The 20384-nt window shown below is 43.0% G+C and overlaps 1 protein-coding gene across 1 annotated transcript in view; it reads left to right on the forward strand.

The window, feature by feature from the left end:
* The first annotated feature begins 6 nt into the window (after positions 1-6).
* Positions 7-20384, forward strand: part of EMP2 (epithelial membrane protein 2) — a 40424-nt gene continuing 20046 nt past the window's right edge. Inside the window, exon 1 of the mRNA XM_019507470.1 lies at positions 7-116. The gene's annotated coding sequence lies outside the window, so the exon portion shown is untranslated. The remainder of the gene's footprint in view (positions 117-20384) is intronic.

The following is a 20384-nucleotide window of genomic DNA, read 5'->3' on the forward strand; positions in this document are numbered from 1 at the left end:
CTCTGACATCAGCCCCGCCCCGCGGCGGGAGGCGGCCGGAGCCCGAGCTTCAAAACAAGCCGAGCGCGGCCTCGTCCCCCCGGCTCCGCACCGCTCCTCGGGCCCCTGCAGCCCCCGTGAGTAGCCGCGGCGCGGGACGGGCGCGGGTTATGTCCACACGAGGGGGTGTCGGGTGCCGGACGGGGCGCGGGAAGGGAGCTGGGGAAAGCGCCGGGCTCTGCGGATTATGGCAAACGCACCGCTTGGTTTTGCTGAAGGGGCAGCCGGCCCCGGGGCTTCTCCTCGGGCTCCTGCTCCTGCGCCGCTTGAGGGGAAGGTGCTTTGGCGCTGGCGCGCGCGGCGCCGCTCTCCGCGCCCCGGCCGGGCGGGCGGACAGGGCCCGGGAAGCGCTTCCCGCTCCCGGCCGGACCCCGTCTCGCCACCGGGATCCGACGGACTACAGCCAGAAGAGCTACCCACGCCCCAAGACGCGGCTGAATCCTTGCCAAGCCCCGAGTGATGTTGAGGGCAAGAAGGGGTCAAGGAGAAGCGTCAGACCCACCTCAGTTCAAGCGTGCATAAAGCGATCAGCGCTTGTTTGGGTTTTTTTAAATTCCTGATTTTGAAATAATCTTTCTCTCTGTGATTTGTTCTGAAGTTGTTCGGACTGGAGTAGGACTTCAGGCCGGTTTTTAACTCCTGTAACCCCCCCTGGTGGAAGGACACCTATATAATTTAGTACAGATTTTTGGTTTACACCATCTGTGGGCGTTCAACTTTCCTCCTCTTGAACCGCTCAGCAGTTTTAAAAGGGCCCTTCAGCCTGCCGAGAGCCGCCTGCCGCTGCCTTTTTCGGATACGCTGCAGGACTTGCAAGGGTTTACTCGAGAGATGCAGACACAACACTTTCACTAACGCCACCTATATTTTACAGGCCTTCTCCATGTTTGGAGATACCCAGTAAGACTACTACACAGCCCTCTCTAATTCGGATGGCTGCCCCCTGCTAAAGACACTTTTCTCTTAGCACAGTCAGTAATAGATGATCGACAGAAACGGTTTAGTCACTGGGTTTGTTAAGAGCTCTTTCTCAAAACATATTCAATGTGCATCGCTTTAAAAACAGATGCATGTGAGTCTAAGTTTGAAGGAAGCTCCTACTGCATTTTGTAAGTCCTCAGTTATCCTGATTGCAGCCTAGGATCCCTGCATTGTCTTAGGTCGGTCGGTTTAGATACTGTTTAAGGATATAGTGGAATGGTCACAATCTTTTACTTACAAGCTCCACAGAAAGGGAAAGTAGCAGATTTTATTCACTTTCATGCACATCAAACCCCATTAGTCTGTCATGTACCAAGCAGGCCTGATCATCTTCCTAATGAAGTGCCTTTTAGTTTGCCATATGAAGTATTTATAATGCAACTTCAAGTCCAGTCTGATCTCAGTTTCTAGGTTCAGAGGTTTTCTGTCAGTTATTCTAGACCAGTGCTGAAGTTGAAAAAAGAAGGACGCTGTGGACTTGTATTTCTCATAACAGCCCCTCATCAGGGACATCTTCACAGACAGAATGTGGCATTAATCCGTGCAGTGTGGGGAGTGGTTTTGACTCTTACTCGGAAAGAAAAATGGGTTTAGTGGACCATATAGTCCTATCCCTAGGTTGGTTGTACAACTGCCTTTCAAAATACATTTGCATGGCAGCGTAAATGCCAAAATAAGGAGTGTAGCATGTACAGTGTTGGGATATTCCTCATCTATATCAAAAGAAACAAATAAAGTGCATACAAGATACATGTTAAAACCTCCAGAGCATTCACTATGATACATTTTATGCAAAGACTTGAGCTGTCACCAGGGTGGCACTTTGACTGGCGAACTGCTGATATGGTTGTATCATCATTTTCACTTTAATTTTTTAAGTTGGAGTGTAAATGCTATTGTGGATTCCAGATTGTTGAAGGGGAGGGTTCACTACTCATGGTGACCAATGGCATTTTTACAGATTTCTCTGTTAGCTGTGTGCTAAGTTGAGGTTGTTTCAGAAGAACCATGAACCAGCTTGCTAACTAGATAACCACAAAAAAGCCCAAGGTGAAACACGGGAGTGCAATGGATATACGTAGAGGATAATTAATTTTGAGGAAGAACACTGACTGATGATGGTATTTTTTTTTATTGGAAATGGCAAACTGTTCCTGACCTGCAGCCCCATAAAGCACTTGTTATAGGCAATTAAACAATTATACGTAGTGACTTAGGTCACTGTTGAAGGCAGTTGCACAGTGTTGGGAAACCAGAATTCTGCAGCTAAACTCTCAGTATACTTCACTCATTTTTTCCTTCAGTATTACTTACCGCAATGACTGAAAATTCTGTCTTTGGCTATATCAGCTTTTACTAAGTGCACCTTTTTAGTCCCCTTTCTCTGTCACTGTAGTACTATACTTAAAAGTATGACAATGCAGAGAATGTGGAGCTTTGCTATAGAATCATATGGATCTCAGAGAAAAAGGGGGAAAACTTAGGACACTGCATAAGGGAACTCCCACCCATGGATAACTTCTAATCTGCATGGCTTTGTTGGTGTTTTACTAATTTATGTGGTTTCAATAGTATGGTCTCAATCCTACTATATTACTTTTGTTGAAAGCTTGAATGTTTGGGGGGGGAGAGAGAGAGATGATTCATCAGAAAGTAAGTGTCTGCATTCTGAGAAAATAGTTCTTGTTGGCTGGGATTCAAGGGACAGTCTGATAGCACTCCTTCTAATGAATGCATTCAAGCTACTTCAGTGACTGGGAAAAACATGTCATTATGCCTCACAAATCTGCCTGTTGAGTTTCATGGGCTGGCTTACAAGCCAGGTGAGACCTCACATTTTGGGTGTGACATTAAAATACAGTCCTCTGGCAGAGTAGAGGTAGTGCTCGCAGAAATCTTCAGGGGAGGCTAATAGAACACTGACTAAATATTAAGCAGATGAGTCATATATAATATAAACATGTATGTAACTTTTAGGTGCATTTAACATACTGGGTTTTTGCACAGTAAAAGGTCACAGATGGTAAGCATCAACAGTCTTAAACTTTACCAGCTTTTCATACAAATACTCCCAGTCTACTTTAAGAAGATTGAAGGACATGAAAACATGGGACCTTGGCCCGATAGAGAAAGTAATCTTCCAGATGAAGACAGCCCCAATATACATAATTTTGGACTCATGTGCCTCTGCTGTTCTCAGTATTCGAACAAAAGAATGAGACAGTGGGTGCATTTACACATTCATTAATGCGCTGTAGTTAATTTAACCAAGTACTAAATCAACGCGCAGTAACTTGCACTACTGCTCAGTAGCACCAGTGCATGGCTTTTTAGTGATGCTTACTGTGCAGTAGCCTAATATTGCTGTGCAGTAGTGTATTAGCCCAGTTTTTGCCTGGCACACTACTGCACAGTGTTATTAGGTTGCTGTTCAGTTAGCATCTCATGTAGACGCAGACCCAGTCTCTCTGTACATCCATAAGTAGATTGTTAAAGAGGGAAAGGGACAATCTGGATTGAACATAAAATACAAGTGAAAGCCACAGCAACCTCTGGAGCAAAAGAGCCTAGAATGAGCCTAACTGAAGATCACCAGGTGGGCCTGCCCACTGCTTGTGACAACTCCCTTGGCATACATCTGAAGTGGATTTATGCGAGTCCAGGGAAGTTTATGCCCTAATACAATATTGGCCTTCATTTAACCAACACAATTAAAAAGTTGTCTTGGGGTGAGAGAATGTCATAAATTACTTTTAAAGTGTGTGTGTGTGTGTGTGTGTGTCTAACATACTGCATATGTAGCTATATTTGTTTAGGAAAACATGAGAATAGGGAAACATGGGTCTAGGAAAAAACATGGCTCTTTATTTAGGGTATGCAACCTTTTAACTAGGTACTTCCAAGACTGAAAATGCAATATATTGCAGCTCACATATGAGAAGGACTGCAAAAAAATCTTTGTGGAGAAGCTTGCAGGGTGCCTGGCAGCTGTAACAAGTAGGATTTATTTGAACTAGGAATTAAGTTTAGAGAGTCCTCTTTCAACACACTTCTCATATGGAAAAGTCCATTGGAATTCAGTGATTTTGAGATTCTATTGTGCTTTTCAGTTAACCTATAAACTCTTTTGTTCTATTAAAAAAATTATAACTTGTACCATCATGCCAGCATCAAAACAGCTTTACTGTAACAGATGTGGTAGAAAAAGCTGGAGCTGTTACAAATTGGAGAAAAAAAAGCTGGACACTTGCATCTTTTATGTGGTGTCAGAATCTTTCCTTAAGGGCTCTAAATCAAGATTCTCATGAATATTGAGTAATATTCAGTATGACAACAGGTGTAGGAAAACCACTAGGAGGCAAGTGGGAAACAGAAATACTGAATACCATTAAATGCAGAAGAGAGCTAATACCGATAACGCAACTAACCCACATGACATTGAGGCTAAGTCTGTACTGCCTCACTGCTGAGCATGGACCCATTGCTGAGACACAAGCTGCACTGTGTATGTGTCTAGCATAGCTTAGAGGGGGCCTGAGCATGCACCCCAGTTTCTCTAAAACAGAGAACCTGAGAGCAGCACTGGAGCATGCTAGTGACTGTTCTTGAACTGATAACAGGAGGGTCAGGTGTGGAACAGAGAAGAGCAGAAAGCTGATATCAGTATAGATCATTTCAATTTTATAACTATAGTTCAAAAGAAATTTAGAAGAAGGGGTGCTAAGTTAACAGGCCTTGTGTGTCCATCATACTGTAATGGAAAATTCAGTAATTGCAAATTGACATCTGGACTAAAGACTACCAGCAGATGGCTTCTGTCAACACAAGGAATTTAAAATGTAAGGTATTTACCCTTTATAAACCAAACCAAACCAAACCAAACCGAAAAAGCTAACAGGCTTGGCTGCAAGTATAATGGTCTTGCTCTACCCTGTTACAAACAAGGCATGGGGGTAAATTCAGCACTGGAGTGTGTAGGATGGAACAAAGTAGCCACAGTTAGTAATGGGTAAAGCAAAGTGCTGTCTGGACTATTCAATTTCCCATCTGGAGTCATGTGTGAAGCACAAGTGCCCCTTCTTCGGTGAAGTCACTGGGGCCTCTTGTTCAGACAGGAGATAGTAAAAGGAAATGAGAGTCCATCTGATATAAACCTGATTTAATTGGTTAATAAATTCCTCGTGTCAGTTGTACCAGTTCAGAATCAAGATGTGACAGAACAGATCATTAACAATAGGCTGCTTGTCCTCAGTTAAGTTCTAGGTCCAGTCATATGCTACAAGTAATTCCCAGCCCTGAAAGAATTATGGAATAAAATATTTGTAGTGGAAAAATTTGGTCCTTTTAATTCATGGCTGGCTATTTTGCAGTTAGAGAGAGATTTTTTTTTACTCTTGTTCTTGACAGTTGATATGTAAACTTTGTGATAGCTGAAAGCAAAACAATCTACAGAAACATTTGTGCTTGCTCATAGCCAAATTGAAGCTATCAGTTTGAAAATTTTAAAGCTGTGAACATAATGTATTAGATTCCTTACAATCTACAAGAGCATGTGCCAGAATTAGAACAACATCAGCTTTCATTTTTACTGCATTAAATGCATTTATTTCAACAGAGACTTTTTCTACTGTTGTTTGCTGGCTGCTTAGGTGGAACAACAAAAGTCATGCTAGCTGTTCCAGCACATTTGGAATAACAGTTTGAATAGACTATAGTCTGTGTTGCATTGAGATCATTTGTTGACTTAAGTGGGGAGAATTGTATGACTATGTCTAAAAGCAGTGCAACAGATGTCTTTTGCTTAGACTTTTCAGTAATATTGTACACAGGATTAATTGGATGAGATTCACTTCAGTTTTCTGTCACCAGAGACCCTGTTAGAGCAGTTTAGGCATTCAAAATCTGTTTCCCGTCTTACACTGGGAAAGGAAACACCACTCCACCAAGATGTGGCAGAATACAACTGAGAAAGGGAGTGACAAGGACATGCAAGGATTCAGTTGCTGGTTTCATGTGAACACCCAAAAGCCTCCTTTGAAGATTTTTTTGAATTACATTTATCCCCTGCAATTTCCCTGCCCCACCTGCAGTGAAACTGGCATTAACCTGTTCCTCAGTGTTACTGTACCTATGCTAGTGGGCTCTAAATTCAGTCCTGTATAATTCTTAACTGGAACTAAAGACCAGTGTACAAAATGTTATGGGCAAAAGGGATCCAGATTGCTTATGAAAATGGAAAATGCTGTTCCCAGAAGAACTGTCCCCCCCTAAGAAACTTTAGTTCCTCTTAACCATTTGTTTTGTCAGTGATCAGTAGGGGTGCATCGATAGAAATTTTGGGGGCTGATGCCGATAGCCGAATTTAAGGAAGCATATTGGCCAATAATGATCCAATTTCTGATACAGCTGCATGCAGCTGGTAAGTCTGGTGTGGTAGAAGGGGAAAGGGGAGGGAAGGGGCATGGGGGGGCAGATCAAGGCCACGTGGTGAAGGATGGAGTGGGGCTGGGGCAGGTGCTGCCCAGCTGAGGTGGGGCAGAGTGTGGGACGGAGCCGCGGCTTGTCTGGAGGGGTGTGGGGGGAGGTGCAGCTCTTGCTGCTGCACGCAACCTGGGAGAGCACAGGGGAGGGGCGTGCTCTGGATCTGCATGGTGCAGGGTGGGCTGCAGCTGTGGGCTGGGGCTGGTACCAGGAAGGGGCTATAGGGGAGGGCTGCAGCCACCCCCCCCCAAAAAAAAGTCGTTGTAGCCACCCCATAGCCCTCCTCCATAGCCCCACGCTGTCTTCTGCCCCATGCAGATCCAGGGGTACATGCCCCCCCATGCCCTCCCAGACAAGGGGTGGGAGCAGTGGCCAGAATCACTGGATGAGTGGACAAGCTGCCGAACAAGCTGTGTGCAGTGGCAGGAGCTGCCCATCCTCCCTTCCCACGCCCCCAGACAAGGCACAGCTCCGTCACACCCTGCCATGCCCCAGCTGGGCAGTACCTACCCCAGCCCTGCTCCCTCCCTCACCATGGGGGCCTTGATCTGCCCCCCCATGCTCCTCCCCTTCCACCACAAAAGACTTACCAGCTGCTTGAAGCTTTTCACGCTGTGCTCCTCACTGCCTATACGTTGCGCTGCATGTACAGGCCATTTATCAGCTAAATTATTGGCCACTACAGGCTGATTTCTGATATAGACAATTTTCTTAATAGTGGTGCTGATCCAATATTGGACTGATGCATTGGTGCACCTCTAGTGATCAGTCTAGAGATTTCTGCCTGTGTTGTTACTCTCTTGTACAAACCAGAAGTGTGAGGAGGAGAAATAACTTGATTTCTTTCAAAGACAGGAAGGAATTTGAAAGAGTCCTGAGGATCACTTGAATACAAGAAAAGAATGTTACAACACGTAGGGGTACTACTTAGAGCAAATTGTTAGTATAACCTGACTGACCTGCCATGGAACTCAAATGCCTAGTAGAACTTGTTCTATTCTTGCAAACATTTTATTCAATGCACACAGTCTGTTAAGGAAAAGTAAGCAAATCAGTATTTTAACAAGTAAACGACTACCTTAATTGCTGTGTATACTGAAATAGTAGAAGGTATCTGGACTGGTATCCACTTAAAATGGTAATATGAATTGACCAGAAAACTACATATTGAAATAATACAGAATAAGCACTCAGGCTATAATTTAACTCTGTCATATAGCATTTAAAAGTGCATGTGACAAATGTTTTGCAGGAGATGAAAAATTACTAAGAAAATTACTAGGCTACAATAATAGCATGTGAAAAAAAAATCAAAACTAACAGAACAACTCATTAATTCTTTCATATCACTTTACTTCTAGATGTTCTTGAACAACATTTGTCTTGTAAATTTAACCATTCTGTTTGACCTTTTTCTATGTGGTATCCTTTGTTCCTGTTAGTAACTTTGTGAAGGCATGTGGTTCCTTTTCTGAATATAAATTTAAGAGGCATGTGCTGGTGGTGTCATGGCTGAGTTGTGATATGTGGAAATTCTAGGTTTGACTTAAAGACAGAATTCTTAAGTTTCATGAGGGTGCAGGTACTCCATCTTTATTGTTGACTGAAGTTGAAGGTAAACAACATCTTATGGGAATAAGCCTAAAATAATTACCTTTTCCCTACCTAGTTTTTATTCCTTTCAGTACACATACAAATAAAGCAACTCCAGTAGAGTTCTAGTAGAGTGCTACAATCCTTGCATTAGCTCTGCATTCTGGATGGCCCTCATAGAAACCATTTTAGATATTACTAAAGATGGATAATCCATTTGGAGCTATATCCTGGCTGATTTTACTTGTGCAAATCATGTGTAGCCAGCTGGTTCTTTAAATGATATTTTTGCATGTTACATTTGACACTACATTTGGTATGAGAAACTATAAAGAACCCCCTCTGCCCCCCCTTTTTTTAAAAATCAAGATCCTCTCAGAGGTCTTGGAATACTATTTTTTTTGCATACAACACCCTCCTCCCCCTCTGCAAAAAAGACATGCACCTTGTTTTGGGGAAGGCAGAATGAAGCAGAGAAGATTTTTCCAGAGTTAGGTTGCATAGACAAACCCTAATGTTCAGCTGACTCATCCTTCCTTTCCTACTTAACTGAAAGCTGAAAACCTAGATGCTGCTGAAGACTAGTTGCCGTGGGTAGATCTCCAATTTTGAAAAGAAGTAAAGAGTCTGCAGAGCTGTGAAATAGGAGGAGAGAGACCAAAAGCATCTAAGCAGACAGCAACATTCCCCTAAGGTTAGTGGAACATCAAGACTGTTAGAAAGGAAATATGATCTTTACTTGTGGAATGAAGAACAATGAGCCATTAAGTCAGTTGACACTCTCAGTTGCCTGAATAATGATGCCACTGCTGCTTCATTGTGGAGCCAGAATCAAGCAGAATCCTGTTTTGGGCAGGAAATTAGCTTCCTGGTTTAGGATAGGCATCCTAATGTTGGGTGTCTTATTTTTGGGGAAAAAGGTATGTGTGGTATATGAGTAAATACAGTATTAGAAATCAAAGGTATACATTTTTTTAAACTGGAAATATGTTTGAGGTAATGTATACAGAATTACTCACAATTTTTATATAATGATATGAAGCACCTGCCTTTACCTTCTGATAGCTAAATTGTTATCTTTGCCCCCAAATTTTGTTTGGGTAGTTAATTGCATTTTAAATCCTAGCAGCAAAGGAATATCATTTAGTGTTCACTAGGCTCACTTTAGCTTTTATATTTTAGCTTCATTCATTAAGTATATGCCTGACAATAAAGGAATTCCAGTAGAGATCCTCCAGAAGAGTAGAATTAAAATCTACTTCCCTCCCTGACAGGGTACTAGCTTACGATTTTCTAATAGTGTGTACTGATATTTTTTCTACTTACTGGATCCTTAATAACTCGATGACCTCTTTTGCCAGTGTCACAGAGGCACATGAGGGGAGGTATGGAGCAGGTTTAAGCTCAATTCTAAACTTATTCATACAGCAGCAACTCACAGAGAAATTGTCAGTGGAGGGTAAAAGAAACAATTAACTACAGGGATTTCAGTGTTCTGCATTATTTTATTTTGCAAAATTGCTGCCCAGGAATAACTGGGACCTTGTTTTGACTTTGCCTTCCTGAACTCAGGTTCCTGCAAATGCAAAACCTGTTCCTATTCAAGGGAACAGAGATTAGGATGTCTTTTTTGTTAAGGGTGTTAGAAAGCGGTAAGACTGTATAATTCCTAAGTTTACCTGCCTGTAGTCAGCCTCCTGTTTTCATTTGTTCAACCTGCAAATCTGGATCAGCTGTCCTGCTTATTCTCCGGTGCGGATTGCCCTGTCTGAGCACGACTCTTTCAATACACTTGCTGACTCCTTACTCCTCCGCTATTTAGTCTTTAATAAACCTTATATTCTCACTGTTAATTTGTTTTTCCTACGTGTTTGCTTTAGCCTTCTTTCACTACATGCTAAATTGTAGGTCAGAGAAAGTCTTTTGAATTGTGTGTGTGTGTGTGCATATATGCATAACGCAAATCTGAACTCTGATTGGGACCCTGTACACTACAATGATATAAAAATAAAAGTAATGTTAATACCCTTCCTGGTGTGTGGTATAAGAGGGAGGAAAACAGTACTTAAAATAGAAGCTGCAAAAACCAAACGACTTGTTTAGTCAAGACCAACCCTGCAAATGGGGACTAAATGGGGAGGAAGAGAAAAGGAGGAGGGAGGGCTAGGAGCCTGATTAATGGGCCCAGGCAACCACCCTGGCAGCCAGACAGTGTGAATGGTTTCACACTTACACCTCAATATGAAGCTAGGTTGAACCAATAATACAATAAGGGCATTGGCTTCCAATATGAGCATTATCTACTCTCTGCACTGGAGGGACAGAATATGAACTACTGCATTTTGTTTCTCAGCCACAGAAGCCCGCAACATTCAAAAGTCAAGTACAGGCACTAGCATAACTGAGGAAGGCAATCTGGACAGCAGCACAGAGCTGCCTTTGGGATAGGGGGCACAAAAATAGACTGGCGACTGGCCACGCCGCTGGAAAGCAGCGCAGCAGCCAATACTGCCCCATGCACGAGAGTTGCCCAGGGTGTTCAGCTGCCCTGCCATTACTCTGAATGCAGGCCAGAGTAAAGCAGGGTCTTTCAGATGGGATAAAACACCTTTTTTAGAAAAAACAAACAACCCCCCCAAACAAAACAACCCCCCCCAAACCGGAAATGGATGATTCAAGGGTTGTATTTTTCAAGTGACTCATCTCTTAAGATTTGAAACTCTGCAAGAGTTCTTACAGATGAAGTTCTTGTGAGAAGGACGGAGTACAGGGACTCCTCCACAGTGCTCAAGCAGTGTGCTCTCACAAGCAGGCTCATAGTAGTTTGATTCTTGCAAATGTTTTAATGAAATGCTCCACTTTGAAGCTGGGTGCTTCAGGTCAGATGTACTTGTTGCACTCTTGGGCCTGGCTGTTATTTTAACAGGCACCATCCTTCTGTTGGCTTGCTGCCAGATGCCTGTGGGAAGAGAAGTCAGTCCCAAAACAAGTAGTCCCAAGCTAGAGCCAACAGGCAAAGGGGGAGCTGGCCTGGACAGAGAAACAAAGCACCTCCAGACTCTGGACCAAAGACCACAACAGGTCAGAAAGCTTTTGACACTTTTGGATTCCTGTGTGAAGTTTCTGGGTTCATCTTGTGAATCACATATAGTGTTCGCACATCTAACAGTGGAGGAAACTAAAACCAAATAGAAGTGCATCTCATTGTGTGTTTATTAAAACTGATTCTCTGCTTGAGTGATTCTCATCTGGGGCTTTGCAAGATCCTTTCGAAGGTGCTGCTGAGTTCTATGATACTTACTTTAATAGCATACTTTGATTGAAAACATATCAAAAAGTCATGCTAATATAAATATATGGGTAGCTTAAGCTTGACCCCTCTCATTTCAAATAACACCCTATATTACATCCTGAAATTTGGTGCCCCCTCTTTTAATTTCACCCCCCCCTGCAATGGAAGGAGTAGTAAAACTGAAGCAAGTTGTTTTTTATAGAAGGAGTTATTAGGGCTGTGTGAGGCTTTGGACCTGGAGAATCTTTGGATGCTTCAGCATCCAAAGCAGCATGTCCAGATCAAATCACTGGCTTTATTAGGCTTTCCAAAGCAGTTCAGACTTCTGAAGCACTTCAGAAAAGCTTCGGAGCCACTTCGAAGATCCAGCCATAGGGTATAATGGGTAAACAATGAAATATCTATAACTTTGTTGTTTTTTGTCTGACTTGGCTTAAATTTGCAAGTGTTGTAACCTCTGCAGAGGGCATGATGCCTGCCAAGTTTTAGGAAGATTGGTGCAAGGGTTCAGGGGGAACTGCACCCCAAATTCTTGAAAGCAAAACTGATGTCACATGTATGTGTTACATCACAGTGGGGGGAGGTGAAAACTGCAGGGGTTGTGGCCCCTGATGAGGCCACAAAGCCTGCCAAGTTTCAAGAAGATCGGTGCAGGGGCTCTGGGGGAACTGCACCCCAAATTCTTGAAAGCAAAACTCATGCCTATGTGTTACACCACAGTGGGGTCAAAACTGCAGGGGTGGTGGCCTTTGGTAACGCCACAAGTTCTGCCAAGTTTCAAGAAGATTGGTGCGGGGGTTTGGGGAGAACGGCACCTCAAGCTTCGAACAAGCAAAACTTGTGACATGGGTGACCCTGTGTGTGTTAAGGCACAGCAGAATGAAAGTTGCAGGGATGGTAGCCCCTGCTGAAGCCACAATGCCTGCCAGCTGTTGAGGAGATAGGTGCAGGGGTTCTGGCTTCTGGGGCCCTGCACCCCTAGCTGCTCCCAGACAAACCTTGTGACATTGTGCAACTGTGTCTGTCTTGGGGTGTGGGAAACACTACTGCAGGCCTGGCTGCTAAGCTACTGTGTTACGAGTTACCAATCAATCATGATACACTCAGGGACCAGCTCAATACACAGTGGCTAGCTAATGTAACCAGTTATTTACCATCAAGTAACACCTACAAAATCAGAGACTAAGGAGAGGAAATAATCAATACAGACAATCAACTGCCGCAAGACAGAGACAGTCAGTTGCACAAACACCCATATCACGAATTTTGTCTGTCAGCAGCTAGGGGTGAAGGGCCCAGAACCCCCCTGCACTTATCTCCTCGACAGCTGGCAGGCTTTCTGGCTGCAACAGGGGCTACCATCCCTGCAGCTTTCATCCTGCTGCGCCTTAACACACACAATGTCACCCATGTCACGAGTTTTGCTTGTCTGCAGCTTGAGGTGCAGTTCCCCCCAAACCCCTGCACCAATCTTCTTGAAACAGCAGGCTTTGTGGCCTGAGCAGGGGCCACCAACCCTGCAGTTTTCAGTCCACTGCACCGTAACACACACAGGGTCATCTATGTCACGAGTTTTGCCTGTCAGCAGTTTGAGGTGCAGTTCCCCCTGAACCCCTGCACCGATCTTCTTGAAACTTGGCAGATTTTAGGGCCTTATCAGGGGCTACTACCCCTGCAGTTTCCATCCCCCTGTGGTGTAACACATAGACATGACATGAGTTTTGCTTTCAAGAATTTGGGGTGCAGTTCTCCCTGAACCCCTGCACCAGTCTTGAAACTTGGCAGGCTTCATGCTCTCAGCACAGGCTACCACCCCTGCACATTTCATCCAAATTGGACAAAAACAACAAAGTTATAGATACTTCATTGACTCCCATTATACCCTATGTCCGGATCTCCGAGGTGGCTCTGAATCTTCAGAGCCGCTTTGGCTGGATTGAAGCAGAAACCCGGTCTGGAGCTCCAGATCAGATCCCTGGTATCCGAAGCGGCCAGATCTGAAGCCAGATTGGATTGCTGCTGACTTGCACAGGCCTAGGACTTATTCTCACAGCATTAAGTTTCCTGGATCCTTTGTCTTATGTGCTATTGACAATTAGGCTCTAGCAGACTAGGAAATGTGATGAAAGCTTTTGCTAGCTTGGAAAAAATTCATTCAACTGAACAAACTTAGTTTATTTTTTTTGTGGAAAATACACCCCTAATTTCAGTGCATGAAAAATAGAAGGAAAACTTGTTTCAGTTTCTTACAAACCAATGAGCTTTATGCAAATCAAGGTACAAAGGTACAACATCAGTCTGAGCTGGATTCCGAATTTCTCTGTGGTATATCACAAGACACCATGAGATGTTGCACAAGAGCACTGAGTAAAATGAAGCTATTGTCATATAGATCAAGAAATCCTGTGATGTATCACAAGGTAGCAGACCTTTCACGCCACCAATGTGTTTTTCTTTTAACTTCAAAGCGTGTAGTCTTAGTTACAGTTTTGGGTAGTTACAGTGTTGTTCTGCTTTAGTCTTATGCTACCACTGACTTCTAGAAAGTTCGCCTAATTGTGCCTGAAAGACTTGCTGTTTGGCCTGCCTTCTAAAATCTCAAATGTTTGGGGCAGCTGTTTCCTGCAAGTATTCTGACTGGTTTGGCAGGATCCTTTACCAGTCTTTTCTGGCATGACTTCACTGCTCAGTTAACATCAGCAGTCAGCTTTATGGCCTGTGCATCAGGATTAACTTCATCCAGATCTGGGCATTCCTTCAGCCTTCCCCACATTAGTGTGTCCTCATAGTTCCAGTACTTGTCCATGTCTGCGGACATATCCCGTGCTTTCTCGTGCTGATACTTTCTCAGATTCTCTCTCAGTGCCTTATGGGCAAATAGATAATGTTCAGCACTTGTGATTTTTGTCTGTATCCTCAATGCAAAGTTCTCAGGGTCCAGCCTGAGTTAGAGACATCCTGGATTCTACCCTGTGCCCCAGCTGGGTAAGTTAGTCAGTGCTTAGTGCACTTCAACACGATGACTTCTGTGTAGACAGGAGGGCTAGAGCCAGACATTCATAAAGCCTGAGCCTGAATTGATTCAATCTTTTCAGATTATTCTAAACTGCAGAGATTGAACTGATTTGCCAGTGGATAGACATTTACTTTTGATTCAGGAAATACAGGCACATGCCTGCAGTGGCTCAGGTTAGAAGCTGGGGGGACTACAGCAGCCTTCCCTTCCCTTTTACAGCGCTGAGCTGAGGCGGGGGCGTAGCTAGGCCCAGGCAGGATGCCATGATTAGGGTGGGGTTTAAACCCCCATCCTGGCCTGCATAGTCCCCAGCTAGGGTGTGCCTGGAGGGGGAGGGAGAAGCAATCCTTGCCAGGCTTTTCCCCCCGCTTTCCACTCAAGGGGCGGGGAGCATTGCCAGATCCTAGCCCCTGGCTAGCACTCTGAGGCAAGTGGGTGGGGGTGGGGAGAAGGACTACTTGTGTGCAGTGCATGCATCTGTTGGTGATACTGAGCTTTTCAACCTTCCTCTCCCTGTTTCTACATACTGTCTGCAGCAAACTAACAGCACTCACTGGTTGCATTCATTGCAAATGAGGTCATTTTTTACGCCTCATTCTATCCCCTGTTGAACACGGACAGCAAGCCAGCAGCCAGCAGGGAGCTTATAAGAACACAAAGCTTACCAGATCATCAAGACCTATAAAAGAAAACAAATGCATTTCTCTCATTAGTTTCAAGATTTTTTTTATCTGCAGGGTGCATTTATATTTGCAAGCCACTGGCTTCTAGTCCTAAGCTGACACTGTTCTGTTTGCCTTTGTTCCAGTGAAATTGGAGACACACACACAGACAACTCTCAGCATTAGGAAGCACAGGGGGTGGAGGGGGGAAGGGTGACATGGCCAGATGCTGGCTGGGGTGTGCCATTGGGTCCCTGCCATGGGAGAGGGGTGGGAGAGGGGGATCCCTGCTTGAGCAGCTGGGGGGTGGGCAGGGGGAACCCTGGCAGACACTGAAGTCCCTCACCTCATTCTCAGCCAGTCGGAGCTCTGGCTAGGGAGGAGAGGGCCAGGCCAGCCCTGCTCCCAAGGCTGAAAAGCATGCTGGGATACTCCGATTTAACTTAAATCAGGAAGGGGTCTGGGACAGAAGTTTCATAAACTAGTTTGACCCAAATCAGTCAACCAGGTTTATTTTAAACTGGTTTCGGCCATTTTGAAACTGGTTTATGTGCACTCAGTTTATGTTCTACTACAGGTTTAAACCAGTTTCTGATAACTTAAGCCAGTTTATATGTAACTTCTGTCCCTAGTCCAAGGGTCTTTGGATCAAAATCAGGTACAGAGTCTGGGTTAACTCTTTAGTGAAGGACACACCCTGACTTTGAAAGTTTCTTCAATTAGTCCAACTTATTTAGTGTCCCTGGAAAATATGGTTAATAATGTCTTACTGTATCTCTAAGGCAGGCAGCGGTTTCAAACATATGGCTCATGGGATTGTGTGCCAGTGGGGGTGGAGTGTGGAGGGGAAGGATGAGTGACGGCTACCCGACTGCTCACCCTGCTGCTGCTGGTAGGTCTGGATCTGACCTGTGGGGAGCCCCCTAGTTTAGACTTGGCTCAGGGGGCCAAACCAGTTTGCCACTGGTTGATTGTACTTCATATATAATCTATCCTCTATCGTACAGAAGGAACGCTAGAGAGTTTTAAGACCCTCTTACAATTGCTTGTGGGGAAGGAACTGAATCAAGCAACAGACTGCAAAGAGATCCTGTGTCTGTGAGTTTTGGACTGTGTTTATTCCAAAGAAGCAAGTTCCTGCTTCTCCTGAGTACGTGCCCTAATGGAGACAGTATAAAGTACTAAAAGCCAAGAAACAGTAGTTAAAACTGCAGAATAAATTGCAGTTATCAAAATACAGTAAGCATGGAATAAAGTATATACACTTTTTTCCTTAGCAAAACTTTCTTTGTCTTAGGGAATTAACATACAGGCAATGAAAGAATTTGAGAGACAGACAATGAAAAATTGAATCAGTTTCTAGAATTGCAGCTTATGTGGATTAAGGGGAACAAGGTAAGTATATCCAATGTTTAGATGTTAGTAAAAAAAAAATAAAAAATGTGTGGTGCAAAGGAAGAACAATTGGTACTGAAGAACAGAAAATTGATACACATCATGGAGTAAGAAAAGTTACAAATAGAAATAATAGGATAAAATTAAGAGGAGAAATTTAGGGAGAATTATCAGGAAACTGCCCAAAAGGGATACATTTCTTAGGAAAATAAATGGAAATACTGGTTTTTGAAGTCATATTTAGATTGCAAAGCAGTGACAGGTATAGATTCCCTTCTACTCGGTCTTTTTGAATTCACACAGAATTCAAATTTACAGTTTTTATATTGTCATATGGTTCAAAAATGCAAAATGAATTAGCAAGCTGATGCTGTTTTATTTTCGTAGTAAGAGTAAGGACTAGCATTAATACTTTTAGCATATTACTTCATAGTCTATCAGTGGTAATTTGGCATGCAGATTTGCTGCAAGTCACTTAACCTGTCTGTGCATTTAACCGTGATGGGGGAGATGATATAAAGCACAGCACTTTCAGCTAATAAGCACCAGGTGAAAAGGTGCTTATCAACAGGAGAACAAAGCAGGTCTGCCCCCTGAGCAGGAGCAGCCCACAAAGCGGTGGCAGCAATGGAGTGGCTTTTTTTTTTTGGCCCCCTGCTCCAACTCCTCCAGTCACCTTCCCTTAGTTATGCTACTAAATAGGAGGTAGCACTGAAAATATCAAAGGCAAGTGAACACTACATGTAACATTCTTCCCCGAAGTAGAAAACTAAGGTGGTATTTATGTATATACATGGAATAAAGAAGGAATATCTCTAATCTTAAACAGAAAATATTTGCTATCACTGTAATATAAATGAGCTTATTTAAGTATCTAGCAAGTTCTGGAAATGAATATTTGATAGGAAATGGTCATGTCTATGAAAGCTTATAACCTAGACAAATCTGGGTGTATTCAGTAGGATTTTAGTAACTTATTCTTTCATGATTAGCTTGATTTTACTCTATGAGATTATACTATGAACATTGCTCAGACATGGTATTGAGTTATACAGTCTGCAACACTATTACAGCACATGTAGACTGATATTAAATTCTGGGGTTTAGCTCCATAATTCAACATGCCATTTCTATTGCAGGACAGAATCCTTCAAGTTAAGGAACAGGTTTACAGAAAAGTTAGGCACTTGCTTGGCATTGGGTTTTACCATACAGACTTTAAGAGCAAAGAGGCAAATATATAGTTTTGTGAACCTGTATGTTTTAAAACATTTGACTTCCAGTTCTTTCAGGCTTTCCTGATTCTTTCATAGAAATTAAATAAACAGAAAATAAAAATACAACTTTTCAAGCATATCATCACTCCTGCAATTCTACAGTATAATCATATTTGACTTCTTTTTAGCAGCAGATATGATGGCAGCAAGTCAAACTTTACTTGGTATTCTTTTCTTTGAAGTTTTGTTAAATATGGTGGGGACTACCAATAATACTAGCATCATATTAATACGTGATCTAAGTTCAAAGTAAGGTCCTAATCACGCAAATATCTACATATAAGTGGGTTTATGAATATGGCCTAAAACTAGCTTATTTCAGTTGTTCTCAGTCTAAAACTAGTACATGCTGGTTTTAAACAATGAGATGTTCTGATCTGAAAGCAGAACAAGTACTCTTTCAAGTGATAGACTATTTTATTGCAGCTCTGCTCCGTGAGGTCTTTTGATCAGTGGAATAAACCTTCTGTTCACCCAAGAACCTAAAACACCAAATGAGATGGGAACAGCCACTTCATTCAGGAGTCACAGATCTTACTCATCTTTTGATATCATCAGAAAAGAATGCTGACAGAGAGGGTAGATATCAGAGTGCAGCACTCATACTGACATTTTAGTTTTAAAAGTTCGAACATTTCTGGACATTTATTGATTAATATCTGTGTGTGTGCACATTAATGTGCATATTGCACCAGAAAAAATTCTGGGATTTATTAAAATCAACTATTAATAGCTACTAAATTTTTGAAATCAACAACTGTTTCTTCTCTATCACAAATACAAATTAAACAGGAGAGCAAAGTTTTTAATCTAATCTTAGTTTTGGTGGTTCTATAAAATAGAACCTACTCCATGTGTTTAGCTAGCTGTCTGTTCTTGCCCTTGTCTATTTTGAGAGAGCAAGAAGAGAGCCAACATCAGCTACCATGATGTGTAAACACCATTGGGTAGACTAATCTGTACAAAATTGGCCAGAAAACATCATTCAGGTAAGAAGATCATCAGGTTTATATAAGAGTCAAGTTGGACTTTACTGTAAATCTGGAGTAGGGTCTGAGTGTAGTGCAGGAAAAGTTAACTTAAAATGCACAAACTCTGAAAGCATGTGGCCCTAAGTCTAATCTTGAAATCCTGTTAAAAGCAGCTTCCTTCAGTGACAAGTAGCCCTTTCTGACCATCACTGTTTTCTTTGTTTTTCGTTGCCCCAGAACTGTTCTCTGAAGTTTTCATTCTTTTATTTTCCCAGCTCAGAGAGGAACTGGAGCTGCCTGCGCTACAAGAGGTAGCCAGGATCCAGCATAGGAGCTTGAAAGGGAGAATATTTCATTTTAAGAGGTTTCTTGCTATTAATGGTCACAGGACTCCACATCCCTAGAATGAGTGAGTGTTTAAAATGCTGCATTGTCTAGGTTAAACTAGGCCTACCGGACTGGGAGGGGAGGGAGCTGGGGCTCTTTTCAGCTTCATGAACGGAGGGAAGACACAGCTATCTCCTACTTCCGGAGATTCTATGCCGCCGTTGCTGACTGGCACAGGAGAAGGTAGTTACCCGTCTTCTGGCACCTGGGTAGTACACTGTTTAACTGCAGCATTCTCCCTGACCATTCCTGTTGCTTTGAGGAGAGTCAAGGGGGCTGCTACCCTTCTTGGGAAGCAGAATTAACAATAACGTTTGAGCTACAGAGGTCTCTTTATGCTCTTCCTGGACCCCACGCTTGCCCTGTTTAGGTGTAATGGGGTGGCAGGTTTATTCTTTCTCCTGCCATGACAGTTTCTCAGAGTGTGACAATATGTTTCTCCCATGCACTCCCTTCTGGTGCTTGCTCCTGAGCATCAGTTATATCCTTGCTTCACAGTAATGCAAGTGTAGTCATGGCTGTTGCCTTCATGTCAGGAGAGGAAGTTGAGGGATGTTTTCTTCTTTCTTGTTGAAACTCTGTGGCCTCAAGTCTTGTACATTTTGAAGGAAGTTTAATCCCCACATTACTGTATACAGATTGCTGTCACTAATACCTCCTAAACTAACTACACTAGAAATGAAGAATTGGGAAGTCCAGGCTACAGAAAATTAGTTGTATTAAAGTTAGCAAGCATCCTGTATTAACTCCCCCCCCCCAAAAACCCCCCCCCAAACAAACCAAAAACGTCTCTCAATTGCAGTCTTTGACTTTTGTCATGAATGGGTGTTGGCTGTTTTAGGATGATAGGAAAGCCCCCAAACTGAGTATTGTTTGACTAGATCCATCCTTGAATGTAATAAGGATGTGGTAAACTTCCTGGGACGGCAGGGCGGTGTCAGCCTTAAGTGGTTAGGAACTAACTGTAAATACCCTCTAACCAGTACATCTTCAATCAAGGTGTAGTTTGAGTGACTTGGAAAATGACAAGAAAGTAAAAAAAATGTGGAAAAATTGTTTGGACTGGTAATGCACTTACATGAAAGAGAAAGGAAGTAATAACTAGCTGTGTGTATCCATATGTTAGCATGTGATTGGAGTTCCAAGAATAATGTATAAAGATACGTGTTTTCAAGAGACCTTTTGATTTGTGTACTTTGGCCTGTGTCTCCTCTCTCAGTTTATACTGACCAGTCAGCTGAGAGTGAATAATGACTATTTGGTTTCTATTCACTGGCAAACCTTTAGCAA

This window comes from Gavialis gangeticus, unplaced genomic scaffold, assembly GCF_001723915.1.
Source record: "Gavialis gangeticus isolate Ggan-Ray unplaced genomic scaffold, GavGan_comp1, whole genome shotgun sequence".
In the NCBI taxonomy this organism is placed as follows: Eukaryota; Metazoa; Chordata; order Crocodylia; family Gavialidae; genus Gavialis; species Gavialis gangeticus.